This window comes from Schistocerca piceifrons, chromosome 2 (genome assembly GCF_021461385.2).
Source record: "Schistocerca piceifrons isolate TAMUIC-IGC-003096 chromosome 2, iqSchPice1.1, whole genome shotgun sequence".
Classification (NCBI taxonomy): domain Eukaryota; kingdom Metazoa; phylum Arthropoda; class Insecta; order Orthoptera; family Acrididae; genus Schistocerca; species Schistocerca piceifrons.
In genome coordinates, this window is record NC_060139.1 from 383,514,353 (window position 1) to 383,538,515 (window position 24,163).

At 43.8% G+C, this 24,163-nt stretch overlaps 1 protein-coding gene across 3 annotated transcripts in view; it reads right to left on the minus strand.

Annotated features, from left to right (window-relative positions):
* The window catches only part of LOC124774935 (ATP-binding cassette sub-family C member 4-like), a 312,213-nt gene that overhangs the window by 257,686 nt on the left and 30,364 nt on the right, over positions 1-24,163 (minus strand). Inside the window, exon 1 of one of the 3 annotated variants that reach the window (XM_047249626.1) lies at positions 3,902-4,029. The exons of the other annotated variants lie outside the window; for them this stretch is intronic. The gene's annotated coding sequence lies outside the window, so the exon portion shown is untranslated. Of the gene's footprint in view, positions 1-3,901; positions 4,030-24,163 lie in introns of those variants that run through there. 3 annotated transcript variants of the gene reach the window in all.

Sequence of the window (24,163 nt, forward strand, 5' to 3'; positions counted from 1 at the left end):
TCTGTTTCCTACAGTCCATCCCAATACCTGCCCTCATTTCCACAGCTGCAGCCCGCCAGACCCTTCTCCTTTTACCGGCACCTCTACATCTACATCTACATCTACATCCATACTCCGCAAGCCACCTGACGGTGTGTGGCGGAGGGTACCTTGAGTACCTATATAGGTTCTCCCTTCTATTCCAGTCTCGTATTGTTCGAGGAAAGAAGGATTGTCGGTATGCTTCTGTGTGGGCTCTAATCTCTCTGATTTTATCCTCATGGTCTCTTCGCGAGATATACGTAGGAGGGAGCAATATACTGCTTGACTCTTCGGTGAAGGTATGTTCTAGAAACTTTAACAAAAGCCCGTACCGAGCTACTGAGCGTCTATCCTGCAGTCTTCCACTGGAGTTTATCTATCATTTCAGTAACGCTTTCGCGATTACTAAATGATCCTGTAACGAAGCGCGCCGCTCTCCGTTGGATCTTCTCTATCTCTTCTATCAACCCTATCTGGTACGGATCCCACACTGCTAAGTAGTATTCAAGCAGTGGGCGAACAAGCGTACTGTAACCTACTTCCTTTGTTTTCGGATTGCATTTCCTTAGGATTCTTCCAATGAATCTCAGTCTGGCATCTGCTTTACCGACGATCAACTTTATATGATCATTCCGTTTTAAATCACTCCTAATGCGTACTCCCAGATAATTTATGGAGTTAACTGCTTCCAGTTGCTGACCTGTTATTTTGTAGCTAAATGATAAGGGATCTATCTTTCTATGTATTCGCAGCACATTACACTTGTCTACATTGAGATTGAATTGCCATTCCCTGCGCCATGTGTCAATTCGCTGCAGATCCTCCTGCATTTCAGTACAATTTTCCATTGTTACAACCTCTCGATACACCACAGCATCATCTGTAGAAAGCCTCAGTGAACTTCCGATGTCATCCACAAGGTCATTTATGTATATTGTGAATAGCAACGGTCCTATGACACTCCCCTGCGGCACACCTGAAATCATTCTTACTTCGGAAGGCTTCTCTCCATTGAGAATGACATGCTGCGTTCTGTTATCTAGGAACTCTTCAATCCAATCACACAATTGGTCTGATAGTCCATATGCTCTTACTTTGCTCATTAAACGACTGTTCTCTCTCTTTCTTTCTCTCTAATTTTTATTTATTTATTTATTTATTGAGAGTCGCCAGTCTAACTGAATGGTTTGATCCGGCCCATCACGACGACTTTTCCTGTGCCAATCTCATCGTCTCAGGGTAATACGTACATGCAATGTCCTCATTTACACATACTTGTGAGATTCCAATCTCTCTCTCTTCCCCTGCAGTTTTTATCTTCTACTCTCTTCCTCTAGCACCTCTGAAGTTATTCCCTGATATATACTAGAAAATGTACCACCACAGCCTTAACTTGAGTATGTCTTTATTGTCGCACACAGTTAGTTTCGGCGGCACATCACCGCCATCCTCAGCCCCCATCAGTGCCTAAAGAGTATCAAATGTCTTTGGTGCATTTATTGTGGAGACCTAGTTACTAGTACAACGCATTGGAGACAACATGGTGCAAGGTCGCCATAGCATTGCTACTACCACAGTTAGAGGAGCAAAACAGCTAGAAGACTGAATCATTGGCCTGATGTAGAAGATGATGATGACAGAGAAGAGTGCATTCCCTCAAGGAAAAAGGATACAAGTGTGCAAAGATATTCTTTCTTGAAAGAAAAGAATCACTTAGAACCTTGTCTTACAAGAATGTGATTCAATTTACTTCATTTTTGTTCTATGAATGTATGGCTTGACACTCAAGAAAATTAAATGTGGAGAGTTAACAACTTAAGTACTACATTTTTGAAGAATTTGATACATATTGTGGTGTAGGAATGCAATCCCATGACGTCACAAGCCTCACAGTGGTGTCATCGGTCCCACCCCTTTGACTAGCCGGTCAAAATACCAGACAGCGGAAATAATCCAGTTGCGCTAGTCAAAAATTTAAAAAAAATGCATGCAAAAATCCAAAAAATCGAAGGTGGTAGAACCAGCTAATTTGCACTTTGTACAGCATATCCCGACCTCCACACCCTGCTCCCCCTCCTCGTGTATGTCCAGAGGAACTTTGCATCGTAATCAGAATAACACGGGCACTGCGGTATCTTAATTATCTGCCGATACGGGGCAAGCGACTTTCAAGTACAATGTGTGACCTGTACGGGAATATAAATAACGGACGTACGAGTACAGGTCGTAGACGCATGGTTGACGACATATGGCACTTTGGGTCTGGCAGTGAGTCGTGCACGGATAGCCAAATGGTTAGCTGGCACAGTAGCTCAGCGTGTTAGGTCAGACGTTTAGCCGCACTCTGTAATATAAAAACTGAGTTAATAGATCGACGATGAACTTGAACAAGCGTCATCGGACGTCCATCCTGAACAAATAGAACGAACAATAAAGAACAAAATGAGATTTAAAAAAATGGTAAGGCGACTGTTCGCGATAAGCGGGAAATTCGGGGTAGCGTCGCGGTCCAACACAAATTTTCATTGCTGTTGGTTGTCCTTATTCACAATTGTGAATTCATTTGATGTGTTTCGTAACGCCGGCCGTGATGGCCGAGCGGTTCTAGGCACTTCCACCTGGAACCGCGTGACTGCTATGGACGCAGGTTCGAATCCTGCCTCGGGCATGGATGTGTGTCATGTCCTTATGTTAGTTAGGTTTAAGTAGTTCTAAGTTCTAGGGGACTGATGACCCCAAATGTTAAGTCCCATAGTGCTCAGAGTCATTTGAACCATTTTTTTTTTTCGTAACGGCTGTGGTCGCCACAATGCATGTTCCTTTGAACATGCATGCATGTCCAAAGGAACTTTGCTTCGTCTTCAGAATAACACCGGCACTGCAATAGCGTAATATCACATGTAGTTTGATAAATAATACAGACGTATTAGATGTGGTAATATTTAATATTAGCGGTACTTTGTACCTTGCACCAAGTATGATACATTTTCCACGCTATTCTCTTTCACGAGTGGAAAGAAAAAGATGGGAATTAACTGACACGGTTTTTTAATGGCTAGTAAAATACTGAGACCCAGACAGACGAGTGACGTCCGGAGAAGCCAGTACGCCATCGACAGGACATGCTACGTAAGTTTTGCTCTGTTTTATTGTTTTAAGTGCTGGCCCGAAATCAAATTATAAGGCGTACAGGAGCAGATTCTTGGTGTGGTTGCCAAAAAGCAAAAGAAAGTGGTCAAATATACGATCATAAGCATTCCCTTCCTGAGCCTGTTATGAATGAAATAAATAAATTTTTTAGATACCTCAGTGACCCTGTTTTGCTTAGTAAATGTCTTCATGGGGGCACTCAGAATACAAAAGAAAGTTTCAACCATTGCATATGGGAAAGATTACCCAAGAATGTTTTTGTAGGACTTGATACATTAAAAGTTGGTATTCTAGATGCAGTGATATGTTTCAATAACGGACTGATAGGAAGGTTGGAAATACTGAGAAATTTAGGCATAAAATGTGACTCTAATATGGAAGATCAATTGTTTGCATGTGACAGACAACGGGTGCATGAAGCTGAAAGATTCACTCTTCAAGTTACCAAAGAAGCAAGAAATTCTAAAAGGAATGCCAAGAGGAAGCTTGAAGATGAATAAATGCTGCAGGATGAAGATTATGCTTCAGGAATGTTCTGAGGCACAATTTAATTGGACTCATATCTTCATTCGCAGTTTCCTGCAAGTTGTATTTTACAGAATTCAGGTACAAATATTTCCTAAAGTTTATAAAACATTGCTCTAATTTTTTGTGTAACTTGCAATAGTCCATAATTATGTACTAGACCTAAGCTTTATTGCAGAATAAACTAAATTATAGTTAGGAGCACCTGACATCTTTGGAGTGAGCCCAGCGCCAGATGTGGGAACGCGGCCCAGTCCAACGAGCACAAGGTCTGTAGCGACGTTGGCGTCAGCCCCTCAACCGTTGAGAGTATAAAACCGACGGACAGTGGAAGCTCTCTTACCCTGAAACAGAGATCTGAGTAACTAACATGTGTGTTCCTGCTCGGTTCAGGCACCACGTCTATGGAAATTGGTTCTCTCTCACTTGCGAGGTTTCCACAGCGCATGTGGTTGGTAATGGGGATATTTACGTTCGCTCTGCGTGCTAACCGTATGGAAGATTGGGAAACAATAATTTTCTGATGATTTGTACCGTCAGCTGTAGATTGAGATCCTTGAGTGGTGGAATTTATTGTATTCATATACTCGTTTCATACATCAGTGATTCCACCATTCGCCTGGTGAGTTTATGGTTCAAATGGTTCAAATGGCTGTAAGCACTATGGGACTTAACATATGAGGTCATCAGTCCCCTAGACTTAGAACTATTTAAGCCTAACTAACCTAAGGACATCACACACATCCATGCCCGAGGCAGGCTTCGAACCTGCGACCGTAGCAGCAGCGCGGTTCCGGACTGAAGCGCCTAGAACCGCTCGGCCACAGCGGACGGCTGGTGAGTTTAGTAATGTACAGTAAACCCGGCACAGAAGTACAATGCAGTATGCTCCTGGGAGTGCATATCATTTCGAGTTGCTTCTCTCAGATGTCAGATGATGTGATAACTCATTTACGAACTATGAAAGTACCTGCCAGCGTCGGCCATATTTTTTCAGCAGCATTGTAGCGTTTACTCCCTGCTGCAGGCACCAGCAAGCTGACCTTCGAGTGGTTATGGAGTGAATTTGGTGAGCGTATGTGTTCCCCGTCGATCGTGCATCACATCTTGAGAAATTGGCTTTGGGCCATTTGCGAGTATTTCCGCAACGACGGGTTGTTGGCGATTTCTCATACACAAAACCCAGTGGAGGACTAATGGTTTGCCTCTCTGATGCCTAGTACACAGTCCAGTCACATGAGTGTGAACGCCAGTCAAAACACTGGATGGCCACCTATTGCAGCGCGGACGTGCAGGAAAAGAGTCAGTGATTGTTTCGAAGGTACCGACAGGGATTGGGAACCATGCTGACTCGAGTGCCATGGCTAGCTACGCTAGGTTTCCCGGCTGAGGATTCATGGCGCTTAAGCCCGATAGAGGTGGTCCCACAGAATGAGTGGGTTTAAATCCGGGGAGGTTGGTGAGCAGAGGAGTACGGTCAACTCGTCTCGTGCTCTTCGAACCACGCACGTTCAGCTGAACTATGTGACATGTTGCGTTATCCTGTGCGCAGATGCCATCATGCCAAGGAAAAATAAACTGCATGTTGAGGTAGATAAAGGTTCCGAGCATAGATGCATACTTTTGTTGATCAATTATGCCTTTCAGAATAATTAGATCACCCAGGAAATGCCAATAAACATTCCCCAGATCACAACACTCCCTCCTCCGGCGTGGACAAGTTCAACGACTGTTGCAGGGTGTTTGCTTTTAGTCGTTACGCGTTGTACAACGTCACGTGCTGTTGAGATGTCGATGGCCATCTGCCGATGGAGCATAAAGCGCGAGTCAGCCGAAAAGGCCACCGGTCGCCATCAGTGGACATCCAATTCTGATTTTTTTTGGGGTCATCAGTCTTCTGACCGGTTTGTTACGGCCCGCCCCGAATTTCCCTCCCGTCCAACCCCTTCATCTCAGAGTAACACTTGCAACCTACGCCCTCAGTTATCTGCTCGTTGTATTCCAATCTCTCTCTTCCTCTACAGATTTTGCTCTCTACAGCTCCCTATAGTACCATGGAAGTCAGTCCCTGATGTCTTAAAAGATGTCCTATCATCCTGTCCCTTCTCATAGTCAATGTTTTCGGCATATCCCTTTCCTCTCCGATACTGCACAGAACCTTCTCATTCCTTACCTTATCAATCCACCTAATTTTCAACATTCGCCTGTAGCGGCACATCCCAAATGCTTCGATTGTCTTCTGTACCGGTTTTCCCACAGTTTCACTACCATACAATGCTGTGCTCCAAACGTATATTCTCAGAAGTTTCTTCATCAAATTAAGGCCTATGTTTGATACTAGTAGACTTCTCTTGGCCAGGAATGTCCTTTTTGCCAGTGCTAGTCTGTTTTATATGTCCTCCTTCCTCCGTCCATCATTGGTTATATTTTCCGAGAATTTCGAACATCTTGTACCATTTTACATTGTTGAGCGCTTTTTATAGGTCAAGAATTCCTATGAACGTGTCTTGATTTTTCTTTACCCTTGCTTCCATTATCAACCGCAGCTTCAGAATTTCCTCTCTGGTGCCTTTACATTTTCTAATTCCAAACTGACTGTCATCCAGCACATTCTCAATTTTCTTTTCCATTCTTCTGTACATTATTCTTGTCAGCAACTTGGATGCATGAGCTGTTAAGCTGATTGGGCAATAATTCTCGCACTTGTCAGCTCTTGCAGTCTTCGAAACTGTTTGGATGATATTTTTCTTAAAGTCTGGCGGTATTTGCCAGACTCATACATTATACACACCAACGTGGGTACTCGCTTTGTTGCCACTTCCCCTAATGATTTTAGAAATTCTGATGGAATGTTATCGATCCCTTCTGCCTAATTTGATCTTACCCTCCAAATCTCTCTTAAATTCCGATTCTAATACTGGATCCCCTATCTCTTCTAAATCGACTCCTGTTTCTTCTTCTAACATATCAGACAAATCTTATCCCTCATAGAGGCCTTCAGTCTACTATTTCTATCTATCCGCTTTCTCCTCTGCATTTAACAATGGAATTTCCGTTGCACTCTTAATGTTACCATCCTTGCTTTTAGATTCACTGAAGGCTGTTTTGACTTTACTGTATCCATTTCGCATTAGCTTCCTTGCACTCTTCCTATTCATTTCATTCCTCAGGGACTTGTATTTCTGTATTCCTGAATTGTCCTGGACATTTTTGTACTTCCTTCTTTCATCGATCAGCTCAAATATTTCTTTTATTAACTTTTGTTTCTTTGCAGTTGCTCTTTCAACTGTACTGCCTACTGGACTATGCTTTATTGCTGCATCTAGAGCCTCAGAGAACTTCAAGCTTATCTCTTCGTTCGTTTGTACTTCTGTATCCCACTTCTTTGCGTATTGATTCTTCCTGATTAATCTCTTAAACTTCTGCCTGCTCCTCATCACTACTTCAGGGTGACCTGAGTCTATACCTGCTCCCTGGTACGAATTACTATCCATCATCTGATTTCGGAATCTCTTTCTGACCATGACGTAATCTAAATGAAATCTGCTGAATTCTTCTCGGCTTATCAGCCGAGTGGTGGCGTCGTCTTGTCGCAACGTTTCAATGAGTTTCTTCGCCAGAAGATAATAGGTACGAAACTCATTGAAACGTTGCGACAAGGCGACGCCACCACTCGGCTGATAAGCCGAGAAGAATTCATCAGTGGAATACGACGAGAAAGACTGCAATCGCTTAAATGAAATCTTTCCGTATCTCCCGGCCTTTTCCAAGTGTACGTCCTCCTCTTGAGATTCTTGAACAGAGTATTCGCTATTACTAGCTGAAATTTATTACAGAACTCAGTCTTTGTCCTCTCTCATTCCTAGTACGGAACCCATATTCTCCTTTCATCTACTCCTATCCCTACAACCGCATTTTAGTCCACAATGACTATTAGATTTTCATCTCCCTTCGTGCACTGCAAAATGGTTCAAATGGCTCTGAGCACTATGGGATTTAATTTCTGAGGCCATCAGTCCCCTAGAACTTAGAACTACTTAAACCTAACTAACCTAAGGACATCACACACATTCATGCCACATGCAGGATTGGAACCTGCGACCGTAGCGGTCGCGCGGTTCCAGACAGTAGCGCCTAGAACCGCTCGCCCATCCCGGTCCGGCCGCGTACTACATTACCGTTTCAGTATCCTCATATATTTTCGCCATCTCTTGATTTCCAGCTTGCGACGTCGGCATGTATACCTGAACTATCGTTGTCGATGTTGGTTTGCTGTCGATTCTGATAACAATAACCCTTTCACTGAACTATTCACAGTAAGATACTCTCCGCCCTGCCTTTCTATTCACAACGAATCCTACTCCTATTACACCATTTTTTGCTGGTATTGATATTACCCTAGAGTCAACTGTCCATTTCACTTTACTGACCCCTACTATATCTAGATTGAACCTTTGCATTTCCCTTTTCAGATTTTCTAGCTTCCCTACCACAATCAAGCTTCTGACATTGTTCGCCCCGACTCGTAGAACGTTATCCTTTCGTTAATTATTCAATCTTCTTCTGATGGTAATCTCACCTTTGGCAGTCCCTTCCTGGAGGTTCGAATGGGGGACTATTCTGGAATCTTTTGCCATTGGAGAGATCAACATGACACTTTTTCAATTACAGGCCACATCTTTTCTGGATACACGTTATGTGTCTTTAATGCAATGGTTTCCATTGCCTTCTGAATCCTCATGCCGTTGATCATTTGCTGATTCTTCCGCCTTTAGGGGCAGTTTGACACCCCAAGGGCAATAGAGTGCACTGAACCCCTGTCTGCTCCTCCGTCCTCTTTGACGAGGCCATTGGCAGAATGAGGGTGACTTCTTATGCGGGAAGTCTTCGGCCGCCAATGCTGAGTATTAATCAAAATTTAAGTGGTTGCGCGTTTCGAACCCGGGACCGAGGACATTTTGATTATGAATCAAAGTCGCTACCCCCTCCCCCCTCCCTCCTTTAAAAAAGGACGTCCGAGAACACAGGTTCAAGTTCATAGTAGATCCATTCACTCAGGTTTTTTATGTTATTATTGTTATTATTATTTATTACAGAGGGCAGCTAACCCTCTGACTGAACAGACTGAGCTACCGTGCCGGCTATCCCAAGACCACCCTCGCCTGTGAGTGGTTACTGCATGTTAACGTCGAACATAAACGGAAGTCACATTAATGTGACTGGACAGTGTATTCGCTATTGTTTTGAGATCTTTGTGGAATTCGACTGAAACCTCGAATTGATTCGCTGTTTCGGTGGTTATATAATACGAGTAGCGTGTGTATTGATGGGGAAATGAGTTTTGCATGTCAATCGGAAGAAAATGGTCAGTAAGTCTCGTATGTACACTTTGTCGAATCTTTAGCAGCTGTGATTTAATTTAGACCTGTTGGACCACTGTTGCTTAAACTGGCTATTGATGCAGTTGTCAGATGAAGTGTGGTTTTCAGAGGCCATGTCCGAGCGAGCATCAGATTTCGTTTGCTGTTTTTTATCAATTTATTTTAATTTCGTTAGCTGTCTGTGTGTAGAACGAACACGTGCCCATCTAATTATATCATTGCCTTCTACTGCTGTGTTTGCTTTGAGTATTCTCGTCATGTTTTTGTATAACATGTGCATTGAACACACATTGCGTATTTATTTCAAGTCGTCGCTGTGTGTTGGTCAGTGTTTGACTTCAGTTTTGCACTTGTGTGATTTGGTTGGGTGTAAGGAAGAACGTCCTCGTTGGCTGTGTTATGTGCACCTTTCCTATACTTGTTGGTTTTGTTTATCGTATGCAAGTGCGCGTATTTACTCAGTTATTCCTTTGTGTTGCGTACAAGGAACAGCGGACGTGCGATGTTATCAAGGCTGTCCGCTCTCCCGTGTGGCTATCCTGAGCTCTTATCAACAAAACCCTACAGCGAGAACTGTTCTAATTCTTTCAGTGATAAATTACACCACGGCGCAGATTACTACTGAGGCTACTGCCGTAAACTGGGTTTTACTGCTAGCGTGGACCCAGGATAATGCTTATTTAGTTATAAAGGGCTTTTGCCATACTCTAAATAAATAAATAAATATAAAGAGCTTTAAATCCAAGCTCTAAACTGAATACCTAGATTAAACTACGGCTAGTGCCAATTGGAATAAGAGGGTTATCACCCGATAGTTGTGTGATATCGTATGACAAATGCCGACTAGCATAGTTGTAATTGATGTTAAAGTAATTAAAAATAATAACTAGTGAACTCTCTGGCTCAAGTGGCTTGGGTGTAGCTTAGTCATAATTGACGTTACAGTCATTAGAGATAATAAATAGTGACCTCTCTAGCTTAAGTGGCTTGGTTGTAGCTTAGACAGCAGCTGCTACTGTTTCTATTAATGTGTAATATTTTTATTATCAGCCGGCTTCACGAAAATACACTACTGGCCATTACAATTGCTACACCACGAAGATGTGCTACAAACTCGAAATCTAACCGACAGGAAGAAGATGCTGTGATATGCAAATGATTAGCTTTTCAGAGCATTCACACGAGGTTGCCGCCGGTGGCGACACCTACAACGTGCTGACATGACGAAAGTTTCCAACCGATTTCTCATCCACAAACAGCAGTTGACCAGCGTTGCCTGGTAAAACGTTGTTGTGATGCCTCGTGTAAACAGGAGAAATGCGTACCATCACGTTTCCGATTTTGATAAAGGTCGGATTGTAGCCTATCGCGATTGCGGTTTATCGTATCGCGACATTGATGCCCGCGTTGGTCGAGATCCAATGACTGTTAGCAGAATATGGAATCGGTGGGTTCAGGAGGGTAATATGGAACGCCGTGCTGGATCCCAACGGCCTCGTATCACAAGCAGTCGAGATGACAGGCATCTTATCCGCATGGCTGTAACGGATCGTGCAGCCACATCTCGATTCCTGAATCAACAGGTGGGGACGTTTGCAAGAAACAACCATCTGCACGAACACTTCGACGACGTTTGCAGCAGCATGGACTATCAGTTCGGAGACCATGGCTGCGGTTACCCTCGACCCTGCATCACAGACAGGAGTGCCTGTGATGGTGTAGTCAACGACTAACCTTGGTGCACGAATGGCAAAACGTCATTTTTTCGGGTGAATCCAGGTTTTGTTTACAGCATCACGATGATCGCATCCGTGTTTGGCGACATCGCGGTTAGCGCACATTGGAAGCGTGTATTCGTCATCGCCATACTGGCGTATCACCAGGCGTGATGGTATGGGGTGCCATTGGTTACACGTCTCGGTCACTTCTTGTTCACATTGACGACACTTTCAACAGTGGACGTTACATCTCAGATGTGTTACGACCCGTGGCTCTACCCTTCCTTCGATCCCTGCGAAACCCTACATTTCAGCAGGATAATGCACGACCGCATGTTGCAGGTCCTGTACAGCCCTTTCTGGATACAGAGAATGTTCGACTGCTGCCCTGGCCAGCACATTCTCCAGATCTCTCACCAACTGAAAATGTCTGGTCAATGGTGGCCGAGCAACTGGCTCGTCACAATACGCCAGTCACTACTCCAGCTGTACCTGTACACGCCATCCAAGCTCTGTTTGACTCAATGCCCAGGCGTAACAAGGCCGTTATCACGGCCAGAGGTGGTTGTTCTGGGTACTGATTTCTCAGGATCTATGCACCCAAATTGCGTGAAAATGTAAGCACATGTCAGTTCTAGTATAATCTATTTGTCCAATGAATTCCCGTTTATCACCTCCATTTCTTCTTGGTGTAGCAATTTTAATGGCCAGTTGTGTATCTGCAAGAAACGCAGGTGCTAGATTGAGACCCATTGAGAGAATTCTCAGGTAGTATAGTTCACCCGCGAATGAGGCACTTTCAGTACCGTGGTTCGACCAGTAGTTGAATATTGCTCGTCAGTCTGCGGCCCATACGAGTAAGTATTGTTAGAGGAAACAGAGAAGATTCGAAGAAGTGCAGCACATGTCGACACAGGTCGTTTAGTGACGACGAAAGCATCACGGAGATGCTCATCCACATTCATGGGCAGACTCTAGAGGAGAGGCGTTAAGCATCGCGGCGCGCTTTAGTATTAAAATTCCATGAGTGTACCTTCCGACAAGAGACATTCAATATATTGTTTCCTCCTACGTATATCTCGCGAAAAAGCGTGATAAAATTAGAGAAAGACCCGAGTTCACATATCCAATTACGGTCGTTCTTTCACCGCACCATTCGCGAGTGTAAGAGAAACGCAGCGAAGTGACAGTGGCACTGTAAGTACCCTCTGTCCTACACTATGTGGCGCCGGCCAGAGAGTTGACGAAGAACTGAAAATAAATTGCGTAAAAATTGTGTCACACCACCTGCATATTTATTCAGAGGGGGTTGTTGCAATGCTGGGACTGTATTGTAACTAGACCAAGTTTTATTACTGCCCTCAACAACGATCTCCCTCTCTTCGTGTATCTAAGGCATGCCTTAGATAGGTGATGTGGGCAAGTTCGACGTGCCAGGGACCACACAGAATACTGAGGTTTGCTCACTATTGCTTGCCCTCTACGGAATTTGAAATAAGTGTAGATCGGACAAATACTGGCCCTAAGAGAATTCGTTACTACATACTATTGATGTTCAAAAGTTAAGTCGCACAACAGGTAACATGCAAATGAATTAACAGCAGCGAAAGCTACGCAAAAGGAGCCACTCGCTGCATTATTAAATTGTCCACGACGTTCTTATACCACGCTTATGGCGTGAATGTTGGTCATGGTGTTACAAAATAGCGGGAGTGGGTGCAAGCTACAGTTTCCAAATCAAAATGGTTCAAATGGCTCTGAGTACTATGGGACTCAACATCTGAGGTCATCAGTCCCCTAGAACTTAGAACAACTTAAATCTAACTAACCTAAGGACACCACACACATCCATGCCCGAGGCAGGATTCGAACCTGCGACCGTAGCGGCCGCGCTGTTCCAGACTGTAGCTCCTAGAACCGCTCGGCCACACCGGCCGGCAAATCAAAATGGCATCCCTCCATATTCTTTGAACACTTGCAACATTTATTTACTCAGAAAAGCTACTATTGGCGGGAAACAGATAACTCATTTTTCGTCTACCAAAACTACCGGTCTCTTACCTATGTTGTAAATTATTGACAATTATTTTACCAAATACCGGCGGGAAATAATACGTTTCTTCACTTTCTCCATACGTAAAATTATCTGTAACGCGAAAAAATGTGCCCTCAATAAAACATTCGCAAATACTCAAAATACCACCTCGCTGAGGTCTTCTACATCCCCGAGAGTTTGAAGAAAAAAGGAACAGCAGAACAGGAATGTGGCCACTCGTAATATAGCCCGCTATCCCCAGTTTGGCAGTTTACTCGGGGCATTTCTCTAACCATGAAAATATTACTACTTTGTCACAGTCCCTAACAGGGTAATTTCTTTCACGTGCACGTTCTCTGTTCTAGAATAAATAAAATCAAATAAGCATTTTAGTAACATAATTCCCTTCTAAAATAAAAATTCATTAACTAGTTAATCAAGCTGAGTAATACGAATTAAAATTGCACTCGTCTACATCGACTCAATTTGGATCAAGCACGCTCAATCCAAAACTATTGTCTGTCCACCAGCAGCCACGACGTCCGCCCGGGACAATGAGAGTTGATTGTACTCACCATGCATATGTGCTTGTCCGTACAAATGATTTCACACACGAATAAACTCAGTTTAATTCTACACTCAACACGCAAATGATCTCAACTTATAATCTGCACACGCAAGCCTCATCTGGATCCGGATCTTGCACGCTCTGTACGCACTGCCTGTGCAGCCAGCGGCTACGAGGTCCACTGCAGACAAGGGATTTTCAGAGTACTCGACATATATTTGTGTTTTCCTGTTCAAAATAAATCACACCAAATAATCTCAGCTTACAATCTACGCACGTAAGTCTCATCTGAATTCATTTGATCCCTGCGAAACCCTACATTTCATCAGGATAATGCACGACCGCATGTTGCAGGTCCTGTACGGGCCTTTCTGGATACAAAAATGTACGACTGCTGTCCTGGCCAGCACATTCTCCATATCTCTCACCAACTAAAAACGTCTGGTCAATGGTGGCCGAGCAACTGGCTCGTCACAATAGTCCAGTCACTACTCTTGATAAACTGTGGTATCGTGTTGAAGCTGCATGGGCAGCTGTACCTGTACATGCCATCCAAGCTCTGTTTGACTCAATATCCAGGCGTATCATGGTCGTTATTACGGCCAGAGGTGGTTGTTCTGGGTACTGATTTCTCAGGATCTATGCACCCAAATTGCGTGAAAATGTAATCACATGTCTGTTCTAATTTGTCCAATGAATACCCGTTTATCTTCTGCGTTTCTTCTTGGTGTAGCAATTTTAATGGCCAGTAGTGCATCTTCGTTGCGTATGTAAGTACTTTGTGGTGGATATTGGTTAATAGCGCCTTGTTGTCTTCATATTTAATATTAGTTGTCAGAATTGTATTATTTTAAGTTTTATTCTGTGCATTTCTGCTCAAGTTTTTAAAGTTTTCTTCCGTTTTCATGTTTCTATTTGATGTGTTTTCAAATGTTGTGATCTAGTGGTGCTGTTAGTTGTAGTTACATCACTTTAGTTATTGAGATGTTTGTTTCGATCAAGAGACCTTGCGCCCTCCATCGGTTTTGTACTCCAGCCATTGAGGGGTGTGCGCCGTCGTTGCTACGGACGCGGCGCTAGTAGAGCTGTCTCATGTCTGACGCCGGGCTCACTCCAACGACATCGAATGTCCCAAATTGGAATCGGATAAGAAGACTTTTTAATGAAGTTTAAGTTGAGAAAAATAAAATAAAGTTGGAAAAGTAATGTGTTTCAGCCCAACCGAACCTCAGACGCGAGCAACCCAGCGCTCCATTCCCCAACCACGTTACCTGGTGCAACAATGGTAGCAGAGCGAGATTTAGCAATTGCGATAGTGAAAAACTAAGGAAAAAATAAATAAGGAAATCTTGAGTCAGCACAGCCTATTCTCAATTTAAAAAAAGAAAAAAGCAGCAGCTCTGCCCCCCTCCCCCCCCTCCCCCCCCTCCCCCCTGCCCACCCCCCCCCCCCCCAACCACATTATACTGAGTTGCGGGACAAGGCTGATTTCTTTTCCTCTCTTGGCGTTCAACAGTGCAGAGACCGCCAGAAATACTGGTCACTGTAGTCTTATCTACACTGAATTGCGAGTGAAACTGGTGCACCTGCCTACTATCGTCTAGGCCCCCCCGAGCACGCAGAAGTGCCGTAACACGACGTGGCATGGGCTCGACTAATGTCTGAAGTAAAACTGGAGGGAACTGACACCATGAATCCTGCAGGGCTCTCCATAAATCCGTAAGAGTACGAGGGGGTGGAAATCTCCTCTGAACAGCCTGCTGCAAGGCATCCTAGATATTCTCAATAATGTTCATGTCTTGGGAGTTTGGTGGCCAGCGGAAGTGTTCAAACTCAGCAGAATGTCCCTGGAGCCACTCTGTAGCAATTCTTCACGTATGGGGTGTCGCATTGTCCTGCAGGAATTTACCAAGTCCGTCGGACTGTGTAATGAGCATGACTGGGTGCAGGTGATCAGACAGGATGCTTATGTTCTTGTCACGTGTCAAAGTTGTATCTAGAAGTATCAGGGGTCCCATATCACACCAACTGCATACGCCCCATATCATTACAGAGCCTCCACCATCTTGAACAGTCCCCTGCTGACGTGCAAGATCCATGGATTCATGAGGTTGTCTCCATACCCGTACATGCCCATCCGCTCAGTACAATCTGAATCGAGACTCGTCCGACCAGCCAACATGTTTCTAATCATCAATAGTCGAATGTCGATGTTGACGGACCCAAGCCAGGCGCAAAGTTTTGTGTCATGCAGTCATTAAGGGTACATGAGTGGTCCTTCGGCTCCGAAAGCCCATATCGATGATGTTTCATTGAACGGTTCGAATGCTGACACTTGTTAATGGCCCAGCAGTGGAAATGGCTCTGAGCACTATGGGACTTAACTTCTAAGGTCATCAGGCTCCTAGAACTTAGAACTACTTAAACCTAACTAACCTAAGGACATCACACACATCCATGCCCCAGGCAGGATTCGAACCTCGACCGTAGTGGTCGCGCGGTTCCAGACTGTAGCGCCTAGAACCGCTCGGTCACCCCGGCCGGCAGCAGTGGAAACTGCAGCAGTTTGCGATAGGGTTGCACTTCTGTCATTGAATGGTTCTCTTCAGTTGTCGTTGGTCCCGTTCTTGCAGGATCTTTTTCCGGCCGTAGCGACGTGGGAGATTTGATTCCTGATATTCGTGGTGCACTCGCGAAATGGTCGCACGGGAAAATCGCCATTTCATCGCTACGTCGAAGATGCTGTGCCCTATCGTTGTTGCGCCGACTATAACACCACGTTCAAACTCAATTAAATCTTGATAACCTGCCGTTGTTAAATCTTTATAACCTGCCGTTGTAGCAGCAGTAACCGATCTAACAACTGCGCCAGACACTTGTTGTCTTATATAGGCGTTGCCGACCGCAGCGCCGTATTCTGCCTGTTTACATATCTCTGTATTTGAATGCGTCTGCCTTTACGAGTTTCTTTGGCACTTCAATGTACGTAAATAGCATAGTGGCAGCTTTTTGATTACGCCTTTGTTTCCTGCAGAATGATGTGATTTGCTGTCTGCTACTTTTCTCATAGCGTAAGAGCTTAGTGTTTTGGCTCAAAGGTTGATGGTGATTATTCATTCATTGCATCCTGTGGTATCAAATAGAAGGCCAGCACTGTGTTGTTTTGCATATGAGTGGAATCTTGAGCAATTGGCATCGCAGGTTTGAATTTCGGATTTTATCATGCGTTTTGTTGCTTAATTGGGAGACGTTTACGTCAGCTAATTGTTCGAAATTTGCTGTCGAGTATATGAGCTATAGTTTCTGGTGTAATACCCTCTTCTGTCAGATTTATTTACAGGTTTTAGTGACGAGAAATAAGGGTGGAACTTGTAGTGAGTTCATTATAAGAGGAGTCAACTATTCGTGCAGACGATCGAGGGACGTCAAGTGAAGGCGGTGCTCCATAGAGGGGACACGATTCTTAAGTGAATTGTTTTTTTTTCTCTTAAGTGTTGGTTCGCCGCTGTGGCGTCACGTAAGGTTAAACCGTCTCAGGGCCAAGCGGTCTTGTTTGTATGAGCGGATGACTGAGCTGAGACGGAATAGATTCGAGCTGTACTGTGCTCTTTTATTAGTGGCTGCTTGGCCTCTTTTTTCTTAAATGATACTGAACACACGCGCATTTGCCGCACCCAGTTTAAGTTGTTTTATTGTTTTACACCACGTTTACGCTAAGGGGTAAATATATCATTGAACGGATTTTCTAATAGCAGCCTTAGTTGGATTTGGTGCACACATTGGACCGTCTATCCTCAAGTATAGCCACAAGTGGGATACTATGATTTGAGTGTTGTTGTTATGTGTTCTAGTGATGCATAGAGAACAACATTACCTGCCGAACTTCATTTTAGATGGCTACGTATTGTGATTACGGTGCTGATCGTCTTGGCTGGCATGTGTGTCTAAATTTGCGATTAGAAAGACAGTTACACACTAGGCTCGCTTCCCTATCTGTGGTCAATCAAACGTCGTGGGCACAGGGACCTTGTGTTAACTGGACTAGTGCCCGCCAAGAATTAAGATCTAGATTAAGCAACGGCTTGTGCTGGTAGAATAAAGAATTATCAGCCGTTAGTTATAAGACATAAAATCTCATACCAGCTAATACCTTATTATGACATAAACTACCGATTATATAAGTTGAAACAGCGCTCTGTATGCACAGTAGTTTCCACTCACCGTGTTCTTATATTTTTTCTCTTTACCTACACTACTGGCCATAAAAATTGCTACACCACGAAGATGACGTACTACAGACACGAAATTTAACCGACAGGAAGAAGATACTGTGATATGCAAATGATTAGCCTTTCAGAGCATTCAAACAATGTTGGCGCCGGTGGCGACACCTACAACGTGCTCACATGACGAAAGTTTCCAACCGATTTCTCATACACAAACAGAAGTTGACCGACGTTGCCTAGTGAAACGTTGTTGTGATGCCTCGTGTAAGGAGGAGAAATGCGTACCATCACGTTTCCGACTTTGATAAAGTCGGATTGTAGCCTATCGCGATTGCGGTTTATCGTATCGCGACATTGCTGCTCGCGTTGGTCGAGATCAAATGACTGCTAGCAGAATATGATATCGGTGGGTTCAGGAGGGTAATACGGAACGCCTTGCTGGATCCCAACGGCCTCGTATCACTAGCAGTCGAGATGACAGGCATCTTATCCGTATGGCTGTAACGGATCGTGCAACCACGTCTCGATCCCAGAGTCAACAGGTGGGGACGTTTTCAAGACAACCACCATCTGCACAAACAGTTCGATGACGTTTGCAGCAGCATGCACTATCAGCTCGGAGACCATGGCTGCATCACAGACAGGAGCACCTGTGATGGTGTACTCAACGACGAACCTGGGTCCACGAATGGCAAAACGTCATTTTATCGGATGAATCCAGGTTCTGTTTACAGCAACATGATGGTCGCATCCGTGTTTGGCGGCATCGCGGTGAACGCACATTGGAACCGCGTATTCGTCATCGCCATACTGGCGCATCACCCGGAGTGATTGTATGGAGTGCCATTGGTTACACGTCTCGATCACCTCTTGTTCGCATTGACGGCACTTTGAACAGTGGACGTTACATTTCAGATGTGTTACGACCCGTGGCTCTACTCTTCATTCGATCCTTGCGAAACCCTACATTTCAGCAGGATAATGCACGACCGCATGTTGCAGGTCCTGTACGGGCCTTTCTGGACACAGAAAATGTTCGACTGCTGCCCTGATCAGCACATTCTCCAGATCTCTCACCAATTGAAAACGTCTGGTCAATGGTGGCCGAGCAACTGGCTCGTCACAATACGCCAGTCACTACTCTTGATGAACTGTGGTATCGTGTTGAAGCTGCATGGGCAACTGAACCTGTACACGCCATCCAAGCTCTGTTTGACTCAATGCCCAGGCGTATCAAGGCCGTTATTACGGCCAGAGGTGGTTGTTCTGGGTACTGATTTCTCAGGATGTATGCACCCAAACTGCGTGAAAATGTAATCACATGTCAGTTCTAGTATAATATATCTGTTCAGTGAATACCCGTTTATCATCTGCATTTCTTCTTGGTGTAGCAATTTTAATGGCGAATAGTGTAATTGAGTATTAAAATCAGCCATTAAAATTTTAACATGGTTTAAGGGAATTTTCGATATGATGCTGTCTAACGTTTCCCGAGCTTCATTAACTTCTTCAGGTGTTTTGCGGTTATCCGCATTCGCTGGCAAATGGGCCTTAATTAAAGTGTATGCTTTATTTGCGCATGTAAGAGAAATTGTCATTAGTCTATTATTAATGGGTTTTACTTCCGTTATTGAATTTAAAATATTTTTGGAGACTGCAAAAGCAACTCCCAGATGTGACGTATTGTTAAGTATTCCTTTAACTGTTTTACCTTTAAAAAGATGGTAATTGCCGAAATCTATGACGTTATTGTCCTTCATTCGTGTTTCTTGAAGTGCCAATCTTCTGTTCATTTAATGTATGTCCCAAATTATTAAGGTTACTTGGTTGTAAATGTGTTTGTATGTTAAGTATTACAAAAAATATATTTGTTTTGATTTTAAGTTGGCCGGAGGACTCCGACTACCTCTGTTGAATCACACTGCATTTAAACCTGGCCGCCCCAGAATCCGAAAGACCAGTTGATCCAGTAATACTGGCGGTGGACTGACTTCCTCGGGTAATATCGTGCTTATTAAAATGTTCCATGATGATTGTACCTGGAATCAGGTGGATTTGAGTAGACTCATTGAGTGTACCCAGAGTGTTATGACTGGAAGGATTAGTTCCAAAATATAAATTTCAGCCACACCACTGGTGAACAAACGCTGGCCACTTTGCCGCTTGCTACAAGACTCACGTGAAGTGGATTAGGTTTTGTTTTTCTTGGTCCGGGACTGCTTATTCTGTAATCGCAACTGTCCACCATATCTCATGGTACGATCACAATCTGGCACCTGTGACCCGTCCAACACCCTTGGCAAGATCCGCTACTTAGACCTTTAGCTACAAAGTCTTGAAGCCTGGACGTTGTATAAAGATTATAAAAAATTAATATTAAAAAAAGTGACTACGTATCTCAGTGTTTTCCGTGAGATCTACAACTATCATGTCTGTTTGATTTTATATCACAGAGTATTTACTGACAGAGACACTCTGATTGATCTATCTTCAAAGAGGAGGTTGTAAGTTGGGCAGTATTTTGTATACGTATTATTGCACTGTGAGGTGCCAAAATACATTGAGCTACATATCTCAGCGTGTTTCTCGAGATCTACACTGTTCAGTCACATTAATGTGACTAATTGTCAAAACCAAGAATTACCTCCTTTTGTAGTGCGGGCCGCTGCGAGTCATACAGAGGTTCTGGAAGGTGTGGACACATTCCAACTGCAGTTCCACGGCGAATTGCGATAGGTTTCTTGGTTTAAGATCCATGGGGTGAATAGCCCTATCGGTATGGTCCCACAGATTCTCGACTGGATTTAAATTCAGGGACATTGCCAGCCAGGCAAGTATGGTAAACTCATCCTGGTGCTCTCTGAACCATGCACGTACACTGTGAGCTGTGTGACACATTTCATTGTCCTGCTGGTAGGTGTCATCCCGCTGAGAAAAGAAAAACAAAAAGCATGTAGGAGTGGACGTGGTCGCCACGGACAGATGCCATCCAAAACACAGGTATCACCCAGAGAATGCCACGAAAATATTCCCCAGGCCATAATGCTCCATTTCCCGACGTGGAACTTTCCAACGATTGTTGCAGAGTATTTTCTTTCAGACGTTTCATGCTGTACACGCCAGCGGCCATCTGTCTGACGGAACATAAAACGTGATTCATCTGAAAAGGCTGCCTGTCGCTACTCGGTGGATGTCCTAGTTGCGGTAATGGCGTGTAAATTCCAGTTATATTGCCGATGAACAGAAATGAGTATGGGTGCACGAACCAGGCGCTTGCTACAGAGGCCCATACGCAGCAATGTTCGCCGAACAGCCATTCGGGAAGCACTGTTGGTAGCTCCTTGGTTCATCTGGGTAGTCAGCTGCTCAACAGTTGCACGTCTAATTACCCATACATGTCCCCACAGTTATTGTTCACCCCCATTATCTACGGCCTGTCATGCACCACAGTCGCCTCGGCGCGAGTTAGATAGTGCCATTTTACCATGTATGGTGTACTTTAATCACAGTAGCCCGCGAACAGTTGACAGGCTTAGCTATTTCGGAAATGCTTAAACCCCTGGCCCAAAAGCCCATGATTACGAAATTTTGGACGTCAGATAAATCTCTCTATTCTCGCATTACGTAATGACTGCACTGTTTTCCGCATCCCCCCAATATGCTTAATATACGCTCCACTGCCAATGATGCCAACAGCTGTCTGTGAGTGGTTACTGCACACTCATACTAAACAAAGGTGATGGTCACATTAATGTGCCTGGACCATGTAGTATACCTACACCATACGGCAAATGTGTAGATGCGCAACTTCGCTCCCGACGTCCATGACGAGGTCTTTGTTTACAACCACGACACCATGCAGCGCGGTACAGATGGGTCCAGCAACATGCCGAATGGACCGCTCAGGATTGACATCACGTTCTCTTCACCGATGAGTGTCGTATATGCCTTCAACCAGACAATCGTCAGAGACGTGTTTGGAGGCAACCCGGTCAGGCTGAACATCTTAGACACACTGTCCAGCGAGTGCAGCAAGGTGGAGGTTCCCTGTTGTTTTGGGGTGGCATTATGTGGGGCCGACCTACGCCGCTGGTGGTCATGGAAGGCACCGTAAGGGCTCTACGGTACGTGAATGCCATACTCTGACTGATAGTGCAACCATATCGGCAGCATATTTACGAGGCATTCTTCTTCATGGACGACAATTCACGCCCCCATCGTGCATATCTTGTGAATGACTTCCTTCAGGATAACAACATCGATCGACTAGAGTGGCCAGTATGTTCTCCAAACATAAACCCTATCGAACATGCCTGGGATAGATAGAGAAGGGCTGTTTATGGACGACGTGGCTCACCAACGAGTCCGAGGGACCTACGCCGAATCGCCGTTGAGGAGTGGGACAATCTGGACCAACAGTGCCGTGATGAACTTGCGCATAGTATGCCACAGCGAATACAGGCATGCATCACTGCAAGAGGACGTGCAATAAAAAGGGCGGAAATGATGTTTATGTGGATCTCTATTCCTATTTTCTGTACAGGTTCCGCAACTGTCGGAACCGAGATGATAAAAAACATTTTTGGCGTGTGTTGATTATGTAGGTCTGTCACCTAACCATATAACCTGTGGGGTGTAGGCAGCATCTGCTTTACCATCTGCTTTATTAGACGAACGCTTATTTAAACAAAGACTGTATCATTTTTCATACGTCACAAAAAGAATATACATCCCATCACGTTTATCAGATCTTTGAAAAGAGTGATGCCAATATCATAGTCATAGTAAATACATTTCACTACAGGGTTTCTTCAGGGAGAAGCAACCCTTTGGGCAATTGAAACCACTGAAAACTGAGAGACGTATGAGCAATTTGAGAAGGCGTTCTTGTCAGAATACTAGTCAGGTTGTATACAAGAAAGATTCCACAGAGCGATTTCACTACACCCAACTTAGTTTATGATAATCTTTCGAAAATTACTCGAATGAGATTCGGTGTTGGGATGAATCCGTTTCACTCAAAGAAGTATTGCGTATATTAAAAGCGAAGTTTCCTCTGTAGATCAGAGACAAATCGATCCACGTTCCAGAGACAAATCTAAAACACTTCGTGTATGCAGAAGATTCACTCGATTTAATACATGAAGTTTCATGAGCAATTAATAACTATAACAATGGTGACGCCATGTGCGCAATTTAACAATCACTACAGGATAAGAGGCTTTTGCATTAACTTTGTGACTCAACCGACGTGCCTCTGCTGTGTAATGTTCAACCTGCTGACCATTGCTGCAAATTTTAATAGGAAAAAGAAGGAAATATAGTAGATACACCGCAGTTACAGCAGTAACGGAGGAGGACAATGGCAATACAACTGATGGTTTTTTTCATATTCGCAACTGTGAATACGTTTCATGTATATCATGAGACGGAGCAGGATCAGAGAAAGTACGATCTGTAAAGCTGTTGAGATGTGACAATGACATGGATGTTAGGGATGAATGAAGTACAGATCACGACAAATGCTGAGATCAGAGTAAAGAAACAGTTCAAGTTACTGCAAATGTTACTGTAGAAGAAGTGCCGACCATAATTGTTCTTGATATGGGTGCTATGGTGAACGTGATGTCAGCAAATTTATTTAGTAAGATCTGTGAGATAATGAGAGTACCTAATTTCCCCGTACAGAACTGTAACATTACGGGAGCAGCTGTCAGGTTGCAACTTGTCAAAACGCAGATGGAACTCATGGAGCCATAGTCTGCCCATTCCTAACTGTAAGTGGTTTAAGTGTAGAATGCATTTCTGGGAAGGATTTTCTGAGGGAGAAGGTCACGAACGTCGACTTCTCTTCTAGCAAGTGCTTTCTGAACATAGATGGTGAGAATATTGTTGTAGATATGATAAAAACGAAGAATAAGCATGGTAAATACTGCCAAAGCATAAAAGTGAAGTTCATTAGAATGGAAGTGCACACATCAATAGTACCCCTCCCCACTGTAGTTCTGTTAAAAATAATGAAGATCACATAAAGGATAAGAGTACAGAATCTCCAACCAGTGACTCCATACAACAGGCAGAATTAAAAGATTTGCTCTTAAAGTATATTTTTGATAAAAATTAGGTATTATTGGTATGTACCACTATCACATGGACGTATCCCCTCATGAAATATACTGTCAGAACACTTACTCTATCCCATGAACAACACAGGAGGCGGACGCCGAAGAAATATGTCAAATGGGAGGGTGGAGAACCTGTTATTATACAAATTATCTACAGTGATGATATTAAATGTATTTTGTTAACGTTTGTATTAAAAGTAAATGAATAATTGAATGCATATTAGTAATCAGCAAAAGATCTTAGTATTATGATTAACCATGGAAACTTAGACAACTAGTATTCAGATAAAGTAACTTTTGCCACACAATACGTACATTTTGTAGAAACCGAATGGTGGGCACTGCACTGGATGTGTCACAAAATGACTGACTGTAATAAATATATGTATATAGTAGGTATTAGAGATACAGAAG